Source organism: Canis lupus, chromosome 23 (genome assembly GCF_048164855.1).
Source record: "Canis lupus baileyi chromosome 23, mCanLup2.hap1, whole genome shotgun sequence".
NCBI lineage: Eukaryota > Metazoa > Chordata > Mammalia > Carnivora > Canidae > Canis > Canis lupus.
The window spans coordinates 52,764,290-52,788,150 of NC_132860.1; the positions used below are offsets into that span (position 1 = coordinate 52,764,290).

Consider the following 23,861-nt stretch of genomic DNA (forward strand, 5'->3'; position numbering starts at 1 on the left):
AGAGAATGACCGTGTGGTGTCATTCATAGGTGGAATTAAAAAGCAAAGCATATAACAACTGTGAAGGGAAGGAAAAACAAATAAGATGAAAACAGTTGCAGGAAATACAGACTCTTTTTTTTAATTTTTATTTATTTATGATAGTCACAGAGAGAAAGAGAGAGGCAGAGACATAGGCAGAGGGAGAAGCAGGCTCCATGCACCAGGAGCCCGATGTGGGATTCGATCCCGGGTTTCCAGGATCGCGCCCTGGGCCAAAGGCAGGCGCCAAACCGCAGCACCACCCAGGGATCCCCGAAATACAGACTCTTAATGATAGGAAACAAACTGATGGTCGTTGGAGGCAGGGAGGTTAACAGGGGACCTGCATGAAGGAGGTCACGTGATGTCACGAGCATTGCTGTTATCTCCAACTGGTGAATCCCTGATTCTTCCTCTGAAAGTATAATACACTATCCATTAATTAATTGGGTTTAAATTAAATTAAGTTAAAAAAATCCATTGTATCAGAGCACATTTCCTTCTGGACTCTCTGTTTTGCTCCTTCAGTTTATGCCCGAACCACCCCCCATGGGACTGGTTTGCCTAAGTAGGCTCCACGCACCGTCCATGGCCCAGCCCAGGGCTAGAACTCAAGACCCCTGAGATCAGTACCGAAGGTGAGGTCAGGAGTCAGATGCTTAACCAACGGAGCCAGCTGGGGGCCCGAGAACCACACTGCTTTATCCTTTGTGTCTGTGACATCGTTTGAAATAGGAAAGTGCTGCGTCCCACTCTCTCCTGCTCCTCCAGTACTGATTTGCTGTCCGGGGTCATTTGTGGGGGCAGATTGATGTTATGGTTTTTTTTCTTTTTTTCTTTTTTTTTTTTTTTGCTATTTCTAAGATATGCCACCATGATTTTGATAGGAATGACTTTGAAACTGAGGGTGGCTTCAGAAACTGTGGACATTTTCACAAGATGAGGCTCCCACCCCTCAAACCCAGGACGGCCTCCCAGAACAGAGCCATGTATGGCTCAGTGAACAAGTCTTGTGCTCCTATGGTTCAGTCTCATTATTTATTCTCCTTGATGCTCCTGAGAAGGGAGTCACGTCCTTCCTTTCCTTCCTGAGTGCTCATTGTCGGGACAGAGCAAGGCTAATCTGCTCTGTAGGGTCAGTTTGTGTCCCGTGACTTTACTGAACTCACTCCTTAGTTCTAACAGGTTTTGGTGGAGGCTCCCAGGTTTCCTGTTTCCAGTATCGCGTCTTCAGCATATAGGGACAGTGTGACGTCCCCCTTCCAGGTGTGGAACCTTTGCTGGTTACAGCTTAATGTCCTAGAAAGCCCGACAATAGAATCAAAACTGAGCCCAGGCCAAGGGCAGGAAGCCCCTATTAGAATGAGAACAGAGCTCAATGCCCTTGAAGGCCCCATATAAAAATGTACACAGAACTTGAGGAATTGCTATAGCCCTTCTGGAGGTCCCCGAGACAAGCCCTTAAACCTAAGCAAAAACTCACCTCGGGGTCGAAGTCCCTGCTCCGCACTGTCAGGTATACTTGGACACAAGCTCGAGCTTGTAAATAAACCCTCGTGTGTTTGCTTCGGTGTGGGCTTCTCCATGGTTTTTCGGATTCACAATCTTGGGCACAACAGTCTGAGATAAAAAAACAAAACCAAAAGCATTTCGGACGCGGGCAAAGTGAAAGCAGGGTTCTGAGAGATGCGCTTGGGGCTCTTCTGTGGAGGGCTTGCAGACTGGGGGGTGGGATGCTTAGCCCCAGAACCAGAGGACCCAGTGTCCCCTCCCAAATCACTCCAAACAGCTCCAATCTCAGGGAGCACCACTGCGTCACCTGCTGGAGGCCAGAGGCGCTGAAGACCACCCCAACCCTGACCCCGCAGGTGCATCTCCCAGGCAGATGTGCACCTGACAATCAGCACCATGGGCCATCCCCAGACCCCACACAGACCATTCGCTGCCACCAAGTTGTCAGACCCAAAAGGCTGCAGAGATTCAGCGCTGCCTGGAAAGAAGGGTCTAGCTTCCTTTGTATTTTGTGCTTTATTTTCATTTATTTTTTTTTATTCTATTTTATTAATTGCCTTATTTTATTTTTTATGTATGTACCTTATATATTTCTTATTTTTACTTTCATGGAACATTAATTGTGTTTGTTATTTTGGGATTTAGAATCTTTTTACAAGGAGGCCAAAATAATCTAGTGGTTTTTTTGGGGGAGGGCAGTTGTTATTGAGTTTCTTGGTTTTTCTTTTTTTCCTACTTTCTTTTCTGGAAAATATAATGAGATCGAGAAATTCACCTCCATAAAATAACATGAGGTAGTATTCACAGCCATAAAGTCCATCAAAACAAATATATGATGTCTAAATACAGTTTAAAACAATGATTATAAAGATAGCAGCTGGGCTGGAAAAAGAGCACAGAAGAAAACTAGAGAATCCCTTACTGTAGAAATAAAGGAACTAAAATTTAGTCAGGCGAATGTTAAAAATAGTATAACTGAGATGCAGTCCCAAGTGGAAGCCTTAAAAACAAAGAAAGTTATGGACCACAGAGGCAGATTTAGGGAACTCAGCCACTTATTAAAACAATAACATTCATATCATAGGAGACTCAGAAGATGAAGGGAGAGAAAAGGTGGGCCTTACTCATCCAATAGAAACCACAAATACCCACCATTGCTTCAATGTGGATGTAACTGGAAGGTATTATGCTGAGTGAAGTAAGTCAATCAGAGAAGGACAAACATTGTATGTTCTCATTCACTTGGAGAATATAAATAATAGTGAAAGGGAATATAGGGGAAGGGAGAAGAAATGTGTGGGAAATATCAGAAAGGGAGACAGAACATAAAGACTCCTAACTCTAGGAAGCTAACTAGGGGTGATGGAAGGGGAGGAGATCAGGATCTGTATGAATGGGTGACGGGCACTGAGGGGGGCACTTGACGGGATGAGCACTGAGTGTTATTCTGTATGTTGTCAAATTGAACACCAATAAAAAGTGAATATATTATTTTAAAAAAAAAGAAAGAGGGAAAGAAAGAAATAGTGGCACCTTGGTGGCTCAGTCAGTTAAGCTTCTGCCTTAAGTCAGATCATGATCCAGGTCCCAAGGAAGGCTCCCTGTTTAGCAGGGAACCTGCTTCTCCCTCTCCCTCTGCCCCTCTCACTCATGGTTTTTCTCTCCTCTCTCTCTCAAATAAATAAAAAAATCTTTGAAAAAGAAACTAAAAAAAACAAAGCCACAAGAAGAGAAATCTCCCATGTAGAAGAATTTCAAACAATTTGTGCAGACATTCCACCCTCAAGTTGATGAGCATAGCTTCCCACTCTTACGTGTGGAATACACATAGTAACTTCCTTCTACAAAATATATTATGAAAAACTTAAAATAATAATAATAAGAAGAAGAAGAAGAAGGAGGAGGAGGAGGAGGAGGAGGAGGAGGAGGAGGAGAAGAATCACTTAACTATGGAGAAAGATGACAAACACTACCTCAGCAAGATAATCAGATCGATACCAAGACTGATAAATCATGTTGAAAGTATCTATCCTTTATATGATATAATGAAAATGGCAGTATATCTCTGTATATAATCCACAAAAACAGTTCAATCATGAGATAAACGAAAGACATGTCTCAACTGAGGGAAATTTTCAAAATACTCTCCTTCTCAAAGTATTCCAGTGCAACAACAAGGAAAGGCTGAAAGACTGTCACAATCCAGAGGAGCCTAAGAAAACAGGAGGACAAATGGAATGTGATATGAGGGATGGTAACTTAGCAAAAACTAAGGAAATCTGAATAAAGTATGGTCATTGGTTAATGCAACTATTTTAATATTGATTCATTAGCTAATATTTGTACCATACTGATATAAGATATCAATAATTGGAGAAATTGAGTGCAAGTGCATGCGAATGCTCTGTACTATCTTCTCAATTTCCCTATAAATCTTTCTTTTTTTTCCTAATAAATAAGATTTATTTTGAAAATTGACTTAAATGAAACAGGCTCTCAGTGTGAAGACATTTTAAGAATAGTTAAATTAACTTTTGCCTTATTCTTAAAGACTTCCTTCGATGGGAACAAAGTAATAATTTTATATCAGAAGGAAAGAAAAACACTTATGAACACGTATAATGTCTCCTCAACCTGAAAAGCAGGAACGGATAATAAATAGCAAAAATCAGATAAAAAATACTTCTATTATAATAGACACCATATTGCAAGGGCATTTAAAATTAGCAATGCATAACATTTATTTCCTTGACATTTGTCTTCCAAAGAGTTCAAAGTGTTTCAGTGTCAGTTGAAACAGGGGAAGAATCTCAGGGAAGAATCCTTCACAGAATAATAGGACCACTGGTAATAATATATCTCAGTTCTTTCCAAATCCATAAAGATGCAATTCCTGAGGAGTGACTGAGCTGTGAAGAAAAAGATGAGAAACCCTCATCCCTCTGAATTACTTGTGTCAGAATATTTTAACCATAGTACTACGGATAGTAGTAAATTATCCTTATTAACAGGAAATACGTCTCAGATTGGAATCTGAGCAATCAGAAGGGCAGAGAAAAAACACTTTGAATCGCTCTTCTTCTTATAAAGAGAAAGGACAGCTTTTTTATGTACGAAGTCAGTTGTCAAGATAGCCTTAGGGAATAAGAGTCTGCAGCATGGAATCCCGCTGCACAGCTGGGACGCCCACGCCCCAGGTCTTCCTGATCCCAAATCCCTGGGCCTGTCCCCCACACAGGCTGCCAGGCTGAGGTCATTTGCAATTGCTCTCTTAGGAGCTCCGGGGAAGGGGGAAGGAGCTAGATAGGATGGGAAGGGATGCAAGGAGGCCAAGAAAATGAAGGCCTTTCCACTTTAAGTTCAGCGTTCGAACACGTCCAGCCATCCCAGGCCCCTGTGAAGAAGAGATGAAATTTACATTACTTCAGTTACAGGAAAAAAACAAAAGTTTACAGCTTAATGCCCTGGAAAGCCCCACAATAGAATAAGAACAGAGCCCACGCCAAGGGCTGGAAGCACCTATTAGAATGAGAACAGAGCTCAATGCCCTTGAAGGCCCCATATCAAAATGTAAACACAACTTGAGGAATTGCTCCAGCCCTTTTGGAGGTCCCCAAGACAAGCCCTTAAAAGCAAAACACCACCTTGGGGTCCAAGTCCCTGCTCTGCTGTGTCGGGTGTACTTGGATGCAAGCTCGAGTTTGGAAATCAACCCTTGTCTGCATCAGTGTCAGCTCCATAGTGGTTTCTTGGATTCACAATCTTGGGCACAACACCCCCATGTCCCCTCCCACCTGGGCTGAACCACTATCCCCTCCCATCCAGGCTGACACTCAGTCACCTCCCCGCCCACAACAGCTGGGCACAGGCCCTCACACAGGTGTCACGGGCACGGTGGACACTTTCATCATGCCTGGCTTCCCAGAGGAAGGAAAGAGGTTTTGGCAGGACACACTCCCATGGTGGCCCCAGGGCTCCCTGCCCAGCACAGCAGCTCGTGACAGGTGGGGTCTGTGTCCCTGACGCCTGCTCCTCCTCCCCGGGTTTCCCACAGGAAATGAAGGAGGAGGCCCTGGTCTCCTCCAGGGACATCTTGGAGGTAGACTTGGATGTCACCAGGATATTCGGCAGCCACACCATATTTTGGGATGGCTAGGGGGTCGGGTGAGGCTGCTGGGCCAGGGGTCTTCGGGACACCAAGGGAGGCCCGGGGCCTTCTGGGAAGGGAAAACGGGGCTACTGAGGCCGGGGGAGAAATAGCAGCCAACAACACACTGCTCCACGGTAGGATGCTGGGGCTGACACCCGTGCCCACACTCCCGGTGCCTCGGGGATGAGGAGGCCACTAGGATGGGGCCTCCAGGGGTAGCCATGGGAGATGAAGACCAAAGAGGAGAGGGACGGCTCCCTGAGAAGCAGGGGATGGGGTGGGGGATGTGGGGGGCAGGAACCGGACCAGGGGGCCAGGCTGCATAGCCGCGGCTGGAGCAGGACCACATCGATCCCATGAGGGTCGGACGGGTCAGAGTGACACCCACTCTCGGTGCTTTATATTATTCTAAATTTAATGCATTTAATTTGAGACAATTTGCAATTTGAAAGCATATATAATAAAATGACCCCCAGATAATGTCCCCGGTCCAGCCAGGGCCCTGCAATGACCACACGGAGCCCCAGGGGCAGGTGTCACTGCAAACCCCAGACTAGTCGCCTTTAACTGTAGATGTCTCCTTAGGATCATAGAGGAAGGAGATTTCCTGTGTCCACAGGCCCCCCACGACATCCCCCACATTCCCCACTCTCACACCATCCTCCTACATCATCATCCCCAATGGTATCCCACCTACACATCCCCCTCACACCCACACAGCCCCACACAATCCGCACTCACACTATACCCCAACACCATCACCCCTACACAATCCCCCACACTCCACCACCATCATACCCCTGTCCCCACACCATCCACCACCACACCATTGGCCCCCAGCAATGACCCGATGCAGGTTCCCCCTGTGGGACATGCTCAGCCTCCCCGGGGTTCTCTGGATACCCTAATCCCATCAGAAGCCCGGGTGTCCCATAGAGTACTCAGGGGTTGCAGGGAGGAGGGAAGACAGGAAGCCCCCGACAGGGTGGGTGCAGTTGAGTGAGGCAGAGGACCCACTGTGCCCTGATTCTGCCCACTGTCCCTCATTTAGGGTGGCAAACACTGCACAGGACACCAGCCCTTAACCCATGGGGATCTGGGCTGGCCTGGCCCTGGGCTCTGTGAGGGCTGGGGGTGATTTGAGCCCCCACCACAGGCCCAACACAAAGACTAATGGGATCCAGCACACACAGCCCTGGCTAGCCCTGGATTCTGGCCCCAGGCTGAGCCAGCCCTCTCACAGCTGGATGGTGGGCCCCACCTGAACCCACACCAGGAGGCTGGCTCCTACAGGTGCTGGGGACCCAGGGAGCCTGAGGCCGGGGTCCAGCTGCCCTGCGGAGACCCAGCGCAGAAGCCCATGAGCTGCAGGTCCAGGTCAGGTCAGCTCTGCTGTCCTCAGAACCGTCTCTCAGACTGAAACCTCAGGACACACGCCCCCACCCAGAGTCCACACATGCTTCCAGGTGGGGGACTCCGGCATCCATCCCCAACCCATGTCATTCTTGCCCTTCCCTAAGGGACAGAAAGTTCTCCATCCCCAGGGGAAGGCGTGCACCCTTGGCTCTGAGCCCGTTTACTGTAGAAAGTCAATAAAGTGTTGTGGTGTGAAAATGCACAGCCAGCCCGCTTCTGTGTCTCCCAGAACACTGTTTATGGGGCATGGAGAGACCCCCAGAGAGGAGGAGGGGGTACCACCTAGGCCCCATAAGCCCCTGCAGGGGCGCCGCCAGGAACACCCGGCTGACGTCCCCACGTGCCTTCCACAGGTGGCCAGATGCCGGGGTCAGGACCCAACAGACTTTACTGGGACTCAGGCTATGCCCCGCGGGCCAGGAGGGCCTGGGACAGAGTGACACTAGGAAGCCTCAGGTCACCAGGGTCTATGCAAAGCGACCCAGAGGTCTGTGCTCCCTCTTTCCAGGAGGCCGTGGCTGGCTGGGTACGGGGCACTTCCTCCCTTCCCCGCATCCCTGTGCCTGTGTGGCTGGGGCAGAGAGGGCCTGCCGGGCGGTCAGCATGGTCCTAGAAGGGATGTTAGGACAGTAGGCCTTTGAGTTGTGCCCAAGATTGTGAATCCAAGAAACCACTGAGGAGCCAACACCAATGCAAACTCCCAAGGGTTCCTTACAATCTGGAGCTTGTGTCCTAGTGCACCCGACACAGCAGAGCAGGGATTTGGACCCTGAGACTAAGAGGTGTAGCAGGTTTATAGGGGCCAGTGGCCCATGGGATACACAGAAAGTTGCACAGTCGTGTCGGTCCACATGCAGGTGGCCGATTGAATTACACCTTACCCTATAGGATCCACTTGACCTGGCCTATTTCTTTGGTCAGAATCGGCGTGCAGTTTTGGCGGGCACAAAGCAGGGTTACATTGTTATGAGCAGATTTACGATTACGGTGTGCCCAGTGGCTTGACTGGGTTGGGGCAACGCCTTAAGACATAAGCAGGTCATGTGGGGGTCATAGGGGAGGTGGCGGTTGTAGCACAAAATGGAATCAGTCCTGCTCTGCTTGTCCAGGGGTAGGCGATTTTTGATAAATTTCCTGGGCCCCACACTTGCAGATCATGCACCTGGGCCATCCTCACCAGGTGGACTCACTGTGCACACCTTGTGGTGCTGGATCTCTCACACCAGTGTGTAGAGGGCACCCTCCTCGCCCTAGTGAGTAGGGGCTGGGTGAGCATGGGGCTTGGCCTGAAGGCCAGGCAGCAGAGGACCGAGGAACACCAGCCCCATCACCACCTCTACTCCCACACACAGGCTGCCGCATGGCTCCCCGTAATGGGCACCCGGCACCTCTGGAGATCCACCTAGGGTGGCCCCGAGGTCCGGCTCCCTGCTGGAGAGGCATTGGGGAGAAGAGAAGCAGGCGGTGCTCGGGGAGACCCACTGCCGGACATTGGATTGTGGCCGAGTCAGACCTTCCACCTCAGCTGACCCTCTGGCTGAAATTCACCTCAGGAGCGAGCGCTGGGTCAGCCAGGAGAGCCCAGCTAGCCACCCAGCATCAGCACCAGAAATGAAGTTGTACCAACCATTTCGGCATTTGGGTGACACAGCCGGAAGATCTGATAGCTGCATGTGACAGCTTCATGTGATAGACACACACACACCCCACAACCAACAAAAGTCAGAATCCCCCCAATGTTGTCAAACAGCAGCTGGATGGTTACATACACGACGCCGTGGTCCCCAATAGGATACCTGGAAGATGCTATAAACCATGACTGCAGAGGTGCTGGAGGCACGGAGATGTGCCTGCTGTGTTCCAAAAAGGAGCGCAGAGGGGCAGAAAGCATCCTACAGAGGGGGGGGCCCTCCTAGGAAAGGACAACAGGACCCTGTGAAGCCCACGGATGGTGAAATCATTCCTCTTCTCTTTCAGCTTCTGCTTTTCCTACTAAATGCCATTTACCACAATCATAATAGCAAAAATTTATTTTATGTTTTCATATTTCTTTTTATTGGAGTCCAATTTGTATGAATTCTTGCTTCAGCAAGGGTGTCATTCAGGACAGAGAGAGAGAGAAAGATTTTCCCAGACAGGCAAAGTATAAAGGAGTTCATGACCACTAAACCAGTACAGTAAGGAATTTTCAGAGGGAGCATTCTAGTGAGGGAAAAAAGAGACCAAAAGCAACAAAGACTAGAAAGGACCAGAGAACGTCACCAGAAACACCAACTCTTCTGGTAACACAAAGGCACAAAGTTCATATTTTGAATAAGCACTCTGAATGCTGATACTAAATGCTCCAATCAAAAGATATAGGGTATCAGAGTGCCTTAAAAAACAGGATCCGGGATGCCTGGGTGGCTCAGGGTTTGAGCCTCTGCCTTTGAATCAGGATGTTATCCTAGAGTCTGGGATCGAGTCCCATATCGGGCTCCTGGTGGGAAGCCTGCTTCTCTCTGGGCCTAATTTTCTGCCTCTCTCTCTCTCTCTCTCTCTCTCATGCTCTCAAAAATAAAATCGTTATTAAAAAAACAAGGTCCATAGGTATGCTGCCTACTAGATGCTCACCTTAGACCTATAGACACCAGCAGATTGAAAGTCAGGGATGGAAAATCATCTATCACGCTAATGGTTATGAAAAGAAAGCTGGAGGACCAATGCTTATATTAGAAAAACTAGATTTGAAACCAAACCCTGGGGGACACCTGGTGGCTCAGTTGTTGAGCATCTGCCTTTGGCTCAGGGTGTGTTCCTGGGATCCCAGGATCGAGTCCCACATCGGCATCCCTTTGGGGAGCCTTTCTCTCCCTTTGCCTATGTTTCTGCCTCTGCTTCTCTGTGTATCTCTCATGAATAAATAAATTAAATATTCAATCTCAAAAAAGAAAGAACAAATACTATAAGAAGTGATGAAGAAGGGCATTATTTCATAGTTAAAAAGACTCTCTATCAGGATCAAACAACTAAATATTTATGCTGCCAACATGGGAGTACCTAAATATGGAAAACAATTACCAACAAATGTACAGGAACTCACTGATAATAATACAATGACGGGATTTTAACACCCAACCACTTATGGCAATGGACCGATTGTCTATGCAGGAAATCAACAGGGGAACAATAGCCTTGACACACTGGACCACAGGGACCCAACAGATATAGTCTGAACATTTCTTCCTAAAGCAGAATACACATTACTTTCTTTTTTTTTTTAAAGATTTTATTTATTTATTCATGATAGTCACACAGAGAGAGAGAGAGGCAGAGACATAGGCAGAGGGAGAAGCAGGCTCCAAGCAGGAAGCCTGATGTGGGATTTGATCCCGGGTCTCCAGGATTGCGCCCTGGGCCAAAGGCAGGCGCCAAACTGCTGCACCACCCAGTGATCCCAGAATACACATTCCTTTCAAGTGCACATGGGACATTCTCCAGAACAGATCATATCATAGGCCACAAATCAGCCCTCAACAGGTACAACAGGTTCAAGGAGTTTGATATCACACCCTGTATATTTTTTTTAATTTTTAATTATTTATGATAGTCACACAGGGAGAGATAGAGGCAGAGACATAGGCAGAGGGAGAAGCAGGCTCCATACACCAGGAGCCTGACGTGGGATTTGATCCTGGGTCTCCAGGATCGCGCCCTGGGCCAAAGGCAGGTGCCAAACCGCTGCGCCACCCAGGGATCCCCACCCTGTATATTTTTAACCACGATGCTATGAAACTTGAAGTCGGCAGTAAGAAAAAATTTGGACAGACCAAAAATACGTGGAGATTATGAACATCCTACTAGAGAATGAATGGAGCAACCAGGAAATTAAAGAGGAAATTTAAAACAAATGAAAATGAAAACATGTTTCCAAACCTCTGGGATGTAGCAAAGGCAGTCCAAAGAGGGAAGTACATAGCAATACAGGCTTACCTCAGGAAACAAGAAGTCTGGGATCCCTGGATGGTGCAGCGGTTTGGCGCCTGCCTTTGGCCCAGGGCGCGATCCTGGAGACCCGGGAACAAATCCCACATCGGGCTCTTGGTGCATGTAGCCTCCTTCTCCCTCTGCCGATGTCTCTGCCTCTCTCTCTCTCTGAGACTATCATAAATAAATAAAAATTAAATAAAATGTTTAAAAAAAAAGGAAACAAGAAGTCTCTAATACACAACCTAACCCTACACCTAAAGGAGCTGGAAAAGGCATAGCAAACAAAGCCTAAATCCTACAGAAGAAGGGAAAAAATTAAGATGAGAGCAGAAATAAACAATACAGAAATAAAAAAACAGTAGAATGGAATAACGAAACTAAGAACCGGTTCTTCAAAATAATTAATAAAATGGATCAAGCCCTATCCAGACTTATGAATGAGAAAAGACCTAAATAAATAAAATCACAAATGAGAGAAGAGTGATCACAATCAACACCAGAGAAATAAAACAATTATAAGGGTAATACTATGAAAGAATATAGGTTAACAAACTGGGAGACCTGGAAGAAATGGACAAATCCCTAGAAATGTGCAAATGAGCAAAACTGAAATAGGAGAAATAGAAAATGTGAACATACCCATAACTAGCAAAGGAATTGAATCAGCAAGGCACTTGGGTGCCTCAGTTGTTGAACATGTGCTTTGGCTCAGGTCATGATCTTGGGGTCCTGGGGAATCAAGTCCCACATCAGGCTCCCCGCATGGAGCCTCATGTTCCCTGTGCCTATACCTCTGCATCTCTGTGTCTTGCATGAATACATAAATAAAATCTTTAAAAAAGAAAAAAGATAAAAAGATTAGAAAGGACACAAATAAAATCAGAAATGAGAAAAGAGAAATAAAAACCAACACTAGAGAAATACAAAAGATTATAAGAGAATATGATGAAAAATTATATGCCAGCAACCTAGAACCTGGAAGAAATAGATCAATTCCTGGAAATATATAACATAGCAAAAATCAAAAATGAAGAAATAAGAAATTTGAACAGACAGTTGACCAGCAAAGAAATTGAATCAGCAATCAGGGTTCTACCAATAGGAGATGCTTAGATCAATAGAACAGAATGGAAAGCCAAAACAAGATACAAACATGTATCTATGACCCATAATGGACAACAAGGCAGGAAGGAATATCCAATGGCAGAAAGTCTCTTCAACAAACCCTAACCCTGACTGCAGGATAAGAACAAATGGTGTTGGGAAAACCAGGCAGCCACATGCAGAAGAATGAAACTGGACCACTTTCTTACTCCATATATATAAAAAATAAATTCAAAATGGATGAAAGACCTAAATGGGAGACCAAAAAACATATAAAGAAGAAAAGATAGGCAGCAATGACTTTGACATTGGCCATTGGATCTTCTTTCTAGATATGCCTCTGAGGTGAGGGAAACAAAAGCAAATATCCTATTGTGACTTCATCAAATTGAAAAGCTTCTGCAAAGTGAAGGAAAGAACCAAAGCTAAAAGGCAACATACAGGAGCAGGGGCAAGATGGCGGAAGAGTAGGGTCCCCAAGTCACCTGTACCCTCCAAATTACCTAGATAACCTTCAAATCATTCTGAAAATCTTCGAATTCTGCCTGAGATTTAAAGACAGACCAGCTGGAATGCTACAGTGAGAAAAGTTCGCGCTTCTATCAAGGTAGGATGACGGGGGAAAAAGAAATAAAGAAACAAAAGGCATCCAAGTGGAGGGGCACCACGAGGAGCTGGGCTAAGGCCAGGCGGTGTGCCCCCTGGTCAGGAGAGCTTTGTCCCAGAGAAGCAGGATCAGCACCAATCTTCCTGGGCAGAATGGCGCCCACAGGGATTCAGAGCAGGACCCCAGGAGGGCGGGGATACCCTCGTGCTCCCTGGGACACTAAGAGACACCTGCACTCCCAGGAGAGTGCACCAAGCTCCCTAAGTGCTGCAGGGCACGTGCACTGACTTGGGAGCAGCTCAGAGGGTTTCGGGCAGGGCTCTGCGTGGAGCGGGTTGCATACCCCGGGAGCAGCTTGGTGGCAGTGCCTCAAGCAGAGGAAGTGGCTCCGTGCAGAGGGGGCTGTGTGGCTCAGGAAGCAACTCGGAGGTGCTCAGGCGGTGGCTCCCTGAGGGGGCTGCCCGACCAGGAGCAGCTCAGAGGGGCTGGGCGGCAGCTGTGGGGAGAGGCGGCTGCACAGACAGGAGCGTGAATCCAACAGCGCAGGCCCCAGAGCACAAGGCGCCAGGACACAGCCCAGGATTTGGCCTCCCCTGGGACAGGCAGAGGCCCGGATGGCCCAGGACAACAAGGATTCTCCTGCCCAGAGCTGAGCAGATCAGCGGTCCCGGCCCAGACTCCAGGCCCTGCAGATGGACTGCTCTGGAGTTACTGTGGGTGCTGAATACAGGTATCCAGAGCTGGCCGCTGCCACTGGGGTTGTTCCTCCTGAGGCCTCACGGGGTAAACTACGCCCACTGAGCCCTGCACCAGGCAGTGGACAGAGGAGCTCCCCCAAGTGCTAACATCTGAAAATCAGCACAACAGGCCCTGCCCCAGAAGTCCAGCTAGACGGACAAGTTCCAGGGGAAGTCAAGGGACTTAAAGTATACAGAATCAGAAGATACTCCCCCACGTTTTTTTTTTATTTCTGATTGCTTCGCCCTCCCTTTTCCCCCTTCTTTCCTTTTCTTTCTCTTTTTATTCTCTTTTTTCTTCTATCTTCCTTTATTCTTTTTTCTTTTTCTCTTTTCTTTCCTTCTTTCTCTCCTCTCTTTTTCTCCTTTACCCAATAAAATTTGTTTTTGGCCACTGCACTGAGCAAAATGACTAGAAGGAGAAGCTCACCTCAAAAGAAAGAATCAGAAACAGTCCTCTCTCCCACAGAGTTACAAAATCTGGATTAGAATTCAATGTCAGAAAGCCAATTCAGAAGCACTATTATACAGCTACTGGTGGCTCTAGAAAAAAGCATAAAGGATCAAGAGACTTCATGACTGCAGAATTTAAATCCAATCAGGCAGAAAGTAAAAATAAATTGAATGAGATGCAATCCAAACTAGAAGTCCTAACGATGAGGGTTAACAAGGTAGAAGGACGAGGGAATGACATAGAAGACAAGTTGATGGCAAAGAGGGAAACTGAGGAAAAAAGAGACGGACAATTAAAAGACCAGAAAGACAGATTAAGGGAAATAAACGACAGTCTGACGAAGAAAACCTACGTGTAATTGGGGTTCCCGAGGGCACCAAAATGGACAGAGGGCCAGGATAAGTATTTAAACAAATCCTAGCTGAAAAATTTCCTAATCTGGGAAGGGAAACAGGCATTCAGATCCAGGAAATAGAGAGATTCCCCCCTAAAATCAATAAAAACCGTCCAACACCTTGACATTTAATAGTGAAGCTTCCAAATTCCAAAGATAAAGAGAAGATCCTTAAAGCAGCAAGAGACAAGAAATCCCTGACCTTTATGGGGAGGAGCATTAGGGTAACAGCAGATGTCTCCACAGCGACCTGGCAGCCCAGAAAGGGCTGGCAGGATATATTCAGGGTCCTCAATGAGAAGAACATGCAACCAAGAATACTTTATCCAGCAAGCTCTCATTCAAAATGGAAGGAGAGATAAAGAGTTTCCAAGACAGGCAGGAACTGAAAGAATATGTGACCTCCAAACCAGCTCTGCAAGAAATTTTAAGGGGGACTCTTAAAATTGCCCTTTAAGAAGAAGTTCAGTGGAACAATCCACAAAAACAAGGACTGAATAGATATCATGATGACACTAAACTCATATCTATCGATAGTAACTCTGAACATGAACAGGCTTAATGACCGCGTCAAAAGGCCCAGGGTTTCAGACTGGATAAAAAAGCAGGACCCATCTATTTGCTGTCTACGAGAGACTCATTTTAGACAGAAGGACACCTACAATCTGAAAATTAAATGTTGGAGAACCATTTACCATTCAAATGGTCCTCAAAAGAAAGCAGGGGTAGCCATCCTTATATCAGATAAACTAAAATTTACCCCGAGGACTGTAGTGAGAGATGAAGAGGAACACTAAATCATACTTAAGGGATCTATCCAACAAGAGGACTTAACAATCCTCAATATATGCCCCGAATATGGGAGCTGGCAAATACTTAAACCAATTAATAACCAAAGTAAAGAAATACTTAGATAATAATTATCTTATACTTGGTGACTTCAATCTAGTTCTTTCTACCCTCGATAGGTCTTCTAAGCACATCTCCAAAGAAACGAGAGCTTTAAATGATACACTGGACCAGATGGATTTCACAGAAATCTACAGAACTTTACATCCAAACTCAACTGAATGCACATTCTTCTCAAGTGCACATGGAGCTTTCTCCAGAATAGACCACATACTGGGTCACAAGTAGGGTCTGAACCGATACCAAACGATTGGGATCGTCCCCTGCATATTCTCAGACCATAATGCCTTGGAATTAGAACTAAATCATAACAAGAAGTTTGGAAGGAGCTGAAACACGTGGAGGTGAAGGATCATCCTGCTAAAAGATGAAAGGGCCAACCAGGAAATTAAGGAAATATTAAAAGATTCATGGAAACTAATGAGAATGAACATACAACCATTAAAATATTTGGCTTGCAGCAAAAGCAGTCCTAAGGGGGAAATACATCACAATATAAGCATCTATTCCAAAATGCGAAACTACTCAAATACAAAAGCTAACCTTACACATAAAGAGGCTAGAGCAAAAAAAAAGCAGATAGATCCTACACCCAACAGAAGAATAGAGTTAATTAACATTCAAGCAGAACTCAAGGAAATCGAGAGCAGAAGAAATGTGGAACAGATCAACGGAAGGAGGAGTTGGTTCATTGAATGAATTAATAAGATAGATAGACCATTAGCCAACCTTATTAAAAAGAAGAGAGAGAATATTCAAATTAATAAAATCATGAATGAGAAAGGAGAGGTCACTACCAACACCAAGGAAATAAAAAGGATTTTAAAAACATATTATGACCAGCCATACACCAATAAATTAGGCAATCTAGAAGAAATGGACGCATTCCTGGAAAGACAGAAACTGCCAGAACTGGAACAGGAAGAAATACAAAACCTGAACAGGCCAAAAACCAGGTAGGAAATTGAAGCAGTCTTTCAAAACCTCCCAGGACACAAACGTCCAGGGCCAGATGGCTTCCCAGGGGAATTCTATCAAACGTTTAAAGAAGAAACCATACCTATCCTACTAAAGATGTTTGGAAAGTTAGAAAGAGATAGAGTACTTCCAAATTCATTCCATGAGGCCAGCATCACCTTAATTCCAAAACCAGACAAAGACCCCACCAAAAAGGAGAATTACAGACCAATAGCCATGATGAACATGGATGCAAAAATTCTCAAAAGATACTAGCCAATAGGATCCAAAAGTACATTAAGAAAATTATTCACCATGACCAAGTAGGATTTATCCTCGGAACACAGGCTGGTTCAACACTCTTCAAACAATCAATGTGATTCATCATATCAGCAAGAGACAAACCAAGAACCATATGATCCTCTCATTAGATGCAGAGAAAGCATTTGACAAAATAGAGCATCCATTCCTGATCAAAACACTTCAGAGCATAGGGAGAGAAGGAACATTTCTCGTCATCTTAAAAGCAATCTAGGAAAAGCCCACAGCAAATATCATTCTCAGTGGGGCCGCACTGGAGGCCTTTCCCCAAAGATCAGGAACAAGACAGGGATGTCCACTCTCCCACTGCTATTCAACATAGTACTGGAAGTCCCAGCCTCAGCAGACAGCAAAAAGACATTAAAGGCATTCAAATTGGCAAAGAAGTAGTCAAACACTCCCTCTTTTCAGATGACATAATACTTTACCTAGAAAACCCAAAAGCCTCCACCCCAAGATTGCTAGAACACATACAGCAATTTGGTAGCTTGCAGGATACAAAATCAATGCCCAGAAATCAATGGCATTTCTATACACTGACAATGAGACTGAAGAAAGAGAAATTAAGGAGTCAATTTCATTTACAATTGCACCAAAAAGCTTAAGATACCTAGGAATAAACCTAACCAAGGAGGTAAAGGATATACCCTAAAAACAATAGAACACTTCTGAAAGAAATTGAGGAAGACACAAAGAGATGGAAAAATATTCCATGCTCATGGATTGGCAGAATTATCATTGTGAAAATGTCAATGGTACCCAGGCAATGAACACGTTTAATGCAAGCCCTATCAAAATACCATGGACTTTCTTCAGAGAGTTAGAGCAAATTATTTAAGATTTGTGTGGAATCAGAAAAGACCCCGAATAGCCAGGGGAATATAAAAAAGACAACCTTATATGGGGACATCACAATGCCAGATTTCAGGGTGTACTACAAAGCTGTGGTCATCAAGACAGTGTGGTACTGGCACAAAAACAGACAAATAGATCAATGGAACAGAATAGAGAACCCAGAAGTGGACCTTGAACTTTATGGTCAACTAATATTCGATAAAGGAGGAAAGACTATCCATTGGAAGAAAGACAGTCTCTTCAATAAATGGGGCTGGGAAAATGGACATCCACATGCACAAGAATGAAACTAGACCACTCTCTTTCACCATACACAAAGATAAACTCAAAATGGATGAAAGATCTAAATGTGAGACAAGATTCCATCAAAATCATAGAGGAGAACACAGGCAACACCCTTTTTGAACTTGGCCACAGTAACTTCTTGCAAGATACATACACGAAGGCAAAAGAAACAAAAGCAAAAATGAACTGTTGTGATTTCATCAAGATAAGAGGCTTTTGCACAGCAAAGGATACAGTCAACAAAACTAAAAGACAACCTACAGAATGGGAGAAGATATTTGCAAATGATGTATCAGATAAAGGGGTAGTTTCAAAGACCTATAAAGAACTTCTTAAAATCAACACTAAAGAGACAAAGAATCCAATCATGAAATGGGCAAAAGACATGAAGAGAAATCTCACAGAGGGAGACACTGACATGGCCAATATGCACATGAGAAAATGCTCTGCATCACTTGCCTCAGGGAAATAGAAATCAAAACTAAAATGAGATACCACCTCACACCAGTGAGAATGGGGAAAATTAACAAGGCCGGAAACCACAAATGTTGGAGAGGATGCGGAGAAAAGGGAACCCTCTTACACTGTTGGTGGGAATGTGAACTGGTGCAGCCACTCCGGAAAACTGTGTGGAGGTTCCTCAAAGAGTTAAAAATAGACCTGCCCTATGACCCAGAAATTGCACTCTTCCCTATTTACCCAAAATATTCAGATGCAATGAAACGCCAGGACACCTGCACCCCGATGTTTTTACCAGGAATGTCCACAATAGCGACACTGTGGACGGAGCCATGGTGTCCATTGAAAGATGAATGAATAAAGAAGATGTGGTTTATGTATACAATGGAACATTCCTCAGCCATTAGAAACGACAAATACCCACCATTTGCTTCAACGTGGATGGAACTGGAGGGTATTATGCTGAGTGAAGTAAGTCAATTGGAGAAGGACAAATGTATGTTGTCATTCAATGCGTTAATATAAATAATAGTGATAAGGAATATAAGGGAATGGAGAAGAAATGTGTGGGAAATATGAGAAATGGAGAAAGAACATAAAGACTCCTAACTCTGAGAAAGTAACTAGGGATGCTGGGAGGGGAGGAGGGCAGGGGGTGCGGGTGAATGGGTGACGGGCACTGAGGGGGGCACTTGCCGGGATGAGCATGGGTGTTATTCTGTTTGTTGGTAAACTGAACACCAATAAAAAATAAATTTACTAAAAAAAAAAGTTCAAACAACTAAACATTTATGCTGCCAACATAGGAGTACCTAAATATAGAAACCAATTAACAACAAACATACAGGAAATCACTGATAATAATACAATGACAGGGGATTTTAACACCCACTTATGGCAATGGACTGATCGTCTATGCAGAAAATCAACAGGGGAACAATAGCCTTGACACACTGGACGAAAGGGACTCAACAGATATAGTCTGAACATTTCTTCCTAAAGAAGAATACACATTCCTTTCAAGTGCACATGGGACATTCTCCAGAAAAGATCATATCATGGGCCACAAATCAGCCCTCAACAGGTACAACAGGTACAAGAAGGTTGATATCACCCCTTGTACATTTTCGGACCACAACGCTATGAAACTCGAAGTCGACAGTAAGAAAAAAAATTGGACAAACCAAAAATACGTGGAGATTATGAACATCCTACAGAGAATGAATGGAGCAACCAGGAAATTAAAGAGGAAATTTAAAACAAATGAAAATGAAAACATGTTTCTCCAAACCTCTGGGATGTAGCAAAGGCAGTCCTAAGAGGGAAGTACATAGCAATACAGCCCTAAAGAAACAAGAAGTCTCCAATACACAACCTAACCCTACACCTAAAGGAGCTGGTAAAGGAATAGGAAACAAAGCCTAAATCCTACAGAAGAAGGGAAAAAATAAAGATGAGAGAAGAAATAAACAATGCAGAAAAAACAAAACAGTAGAATGGAATAACGAAACTAAGAGCTGGTTCTTCAAAAATTAATTAATAAAATGGATCAAGCCCTAGCCAGCCTTATCAACGAGAAAAGAGAAAACCTAAATAAATAAAATCACAAATGAGAGAAGAGAGATCACAATCAACACCAGAAAAATAAGATGATTATAAGGGAATACTATGAAATATTATACACTAACAAACTGGGAGACCTGGAAGAAATGGACAAATCCCTAGAAATGTGCAAACGAGCAAAACTGAAATAGGAAGAAATAGAAAATATGAACAGACCCATAACTAACAAAGAAATTGAATCAGTAAGGCACCTGGGTGCCTCAGTGGTTGAGCATCTGCTTTGGCTCAGGTCATGTTCCCGGGGTCCTGGGGGATCACGTCCGACATCAGGCTCCCTGCATGAAGCCTCATTTTCCCTCTGCCTATAACTCTGCCTCTCTGTGTCTCTCATGAATACATAAATAAAGGTGAAGCCACTGTGGAAAACAGTCTGGAGGGTCCTCAAGAAATTAAAAATAGGGGATCCCTGGGTGGCACAGTGGTTTGGTGCCTGCCTTTGGCCCAGGGCGTGATCCCTGAGACCCGGGATCGAATCCCACTTCGGGCTCCCAGTGCATGTAGCCTGCTTCTTTCTCTCCCTGTGTCTCTGCCTCTGTCTCTGTGACTATCATAAAAAAAATTTAAAAAAGACTTTAAAAATAGAGCTACTCTACGATTCCAAAATTGCACAGCTAGGTATTTACCCCGAGGATACAAAAGTAGTTTAGTAGATTTTAAGAGGAACATGCAGCCCAGTGTTGGTAGCAGCATTATCAACAACAGCGAAAGTGTGTATAGAGCCGAGATGTCCATCGACAGATGAATGGGCAGAGACGATGTGTTAAATATACACACTGCAACATCACTGGGTCATCAGAAGGGATGAAATGAAGCCATTTACAATGACGTGGGAGAAGTGGAAGGGACTTATGCTAAATGAACTCAGTCAGTCAGAGAATACAGATTCCAAATACCATACAATTGCATTCACATGTGAATTTTAAGAAACCAAACAAACTGGCAAATGGGCAAAGGGTGGGATGAGAGATGCAAACCAAGAAACACACTCTTAACCACAGAGAATAAACTAATAAATACCAGAGGAAGGTGGGGGGTGGGAAATCAGGGGATGGGGATAGTGGAGGGCACCTGTGACCAGTACCAGGCGTTGTATTCAAGGGTTGAATCACTATGTGGTAAACCTGAAACTATATCATACTGTGTTTACAAAGAGGAATTTAAGTAAAACTTTAAAATAATAATTGGTAGTATAGAGAAAACAAGTGCACACAAGAGATAAAATCAGAAAGGCAACTGAAAATCCAAACAAAGTGTTTTTAGAGCCACAAATCCCCTCCTTCGCTCAGCTCACGAGAATCCTGCCATGCCTATTCTCACCCCAGAGAAGACTGGATTTTGATTCTCTGGGGAGGCCACTGACTTGGTGGAATCAGGCTATCTTTGAAACCAAAACCTAAATAGAGTGCATAAAACTAAACTGCCCAAGATGCTAGGAGTCCCAGTGCAGGCACATGCCAAGACAGAAACTCTAACCATACACAGACATAACCCTTACCCTACACTTAAGCCTAATGTTAACCTAACACTTAAACAAGAACTATCACTAATCAAAAACCAAACACAAACCCCAAGACCAAACCACATTCACTGAACCTACCTGCCAAGCCACACCCTAACTCCTAAACCTATTCTGAGGTTTCCTTAACCCTGACCCTTACCTTAAATCTAATCGTAACCCTAACCTCTAACCCTAACCTTAACTTAATGTACTCAAATCCTATTCCTAACCTTAATTTGTACCCTAACCCTAACCCTCTAATACTAACCCTATCTCATACCCCAAACTGTACACTACCCATACCCTAAAACTAATCCCTAACCCACTGCCTAACCCTATCTCTTACCCTTTTCCAAAACCATACCCTGACCCTACCCTGACCCTATCCCTAACCCCTAACCAAACACTAACCCTAACACTAGCACTAAACCCTATCCTAAGCCTAACCCTAAACCTAGGCCTAGCTTTAACTCTAACCCTTAACGCTAACCCCTAACCCTAACTCACACCCTAACCCCTAACCCTAACTGCAAACCTAATCACAACCCTAACACTAACCATAACCCTAACCCCAACTCCTAACATCCTGCCCTAATCCCTAAGCCTAAACCCTAACCCTAACTCTAAATCCTGTCCCTAACACTAACCCTAACCCCTTTCCCTAATCCCTAACCCCCAGCCTAACTCCTAACCACTGACCCTTACCCTTATCCCTCACGCTATCCTCTAATCTGTAACCATAAGCATAATCACTAAACCCTAACATCTAACCTAACTTAACCACCAACTGCCTCCCCTCCCCTGACCCTACCATTCATTCTACCCATTCACTTACCCTGTGGTTCTGAGTAGTCCCTTCTGATGTGGACGTGGCCCCCAACAGCACCTCCAGAGTCCTCCAGGGGGTCCTGAGGAAGCCAGGATCCTGTGAGTGTGGATGTGGCCCCACGTGTTCTTGGGTCATAGTCAGCAGGTCCTGAGGACACGGGTCTCCTGTCACTGTGGACTATGCCTCACATCCTCTGGAAGCCTCACAGCAGGTCCTCAGGAGGCCAAGGGCTCCTGTCAGCCTGGACATGGCCCCATGGCCCCCAGAAAACTCACTGCCGGTCCTGAGGGGGCTGTGGGCTCCTGTCAGCATAGACGCAGGCCCATATGTCCTGAAGCCAAAGTGCTGATCCTAAAGAGGCTGGAGACTCCTGTCAGTTTGGATTCGGCACCCACATTTTTCTTACGCCTCACCACAGGCCCTGACAAGGATGGGGTCTTCTGTCTGCATGGAAGCATCCCCATATTTCCCGAAGTCTACACCGGGGGTCCTGAGGACGTCAGCGTCCTGTTGTTTGGGCGTGGCCCCCAGTCCTCCCATAGCCTCACTGTGGATTCTGAGGAAGCCAGGGCTCCTGACACCATGGATGCGGCCCCCACCTTCCAGAAGACTCAAATTATGTCCTGAGTGGCCCGGGAGCTCCTGCCAGAGTGGACGCAGCACCACAGCTTCCTGAAGCCTCCCTGCAGGTCCTGAAGTGGCCCAGGTGTTCCTGTCAGGGTGGATGCGGGCCCACATCTATCCTGGGAATCTGAGCAATCAGATGGGCAGAGAAAAAAACACTTTGACTCTCTCTTTGTCTTATAAAGAGAAAGGACAGCTTTTCTATGTACAAAGTCAGTTGTCAAGATAGCCTTAGGGAATAAGAGTTGCAGCATCAAATCCCGCTGCACAGCTGGGACGCCCGAGCCCCAGGTCTTCCTGATCCCAAATCCCTGGGCCTGTCCCCCAACACAAGCTGCCAGGCTGAGATCATTAACAATTGCTCTCTTAGGAGCTCTGGGGAAGGGGGAAGGAGCTAGATAGGATGGGAAGGAACACAAGGAGGCCGAGAAAATGAAGGCCTTTCCACTTTAAGTTCAGCCTTCGAACACGTCCAGCCATCCCAGGCCCCTGTGAAGAAGAGCTGAAATTTACATTACTTCAGTTACAGGAAAATAACAAAAGTTTACAGCTTAATACCCTGGAAAGCCCCACAATAGAATAAAAACTGAGCCCAGGCCAAGTGCAGGAAGCCCCTATTAGAATGAGAATAGATCTCAATGCCTTTGAAGGCCCCATATCAAAATGTAAACAGATGGGATCCCTGGGTGGCGCAGCGGTTTGGCGCCTGCCTTTGGCCCAGGGCGCGATCCTGGAGACCCGGGATCGAATCCCACGTCTGGCTCCCGGTGCATGGAGCCTGCTTCTCCATCTGCCTGTGTCTCTGGCTCTGTCTCTCCTTCTCTCTCTCAAGAATAAATAAATAAAATCTTAAAAAAAAAACAAAACAAAACAAAATGTAAACAGAACTTTAGGGGGATCCCTGGGTGGCACAGCGGTTTGGCGCCTGCCTTTGGCCCAGGGCGCGATCCTGGAGACCCAGGATCGAATCCCACATCGGTATCCAGGTGCATGGAGCCTGCTTCTCCCTCTGCCTGTGTCTCTGCCTCTCTCTCTCTCTGTGACTATCATAAAAAAAATAAAATCTTTAAAAAAAAAAGTAGTTTAAAAAAAAAAAGAACTTGAGGAATTGCTCCAGCCCTTCGGGAGTACCCAGAG

General features: G+C 45.4%; 1 long non-coding RNA gene across 1 annotated transcript in view; it reads right to left on the bottom strand.

Moving 5' to 3' along the window:
* Positions 1-281: 281 nt before the first annotated feature.
* The window catches only part of LOC140615621 (uncharacterized), a 34,236-nt gene continuing 10,656 nt past the window's right edge, over positions 282-23,861 (bottom strand). The window contains exons 2-4 of the long non-coding RNA XR_012016116.1: positions 22,107-22,851; positions 1,505-1,641; positions 282-436 (exon numbers count right to left, since the gene is read on the bottom strand). This is a non-coding gene — a long non-coding RNA (uncharacterized lncRNA). The remainder of the gene's footprint in view (positions 437-1,504; positions 1,642-22,106; positions 22,852-23,861) is intronic.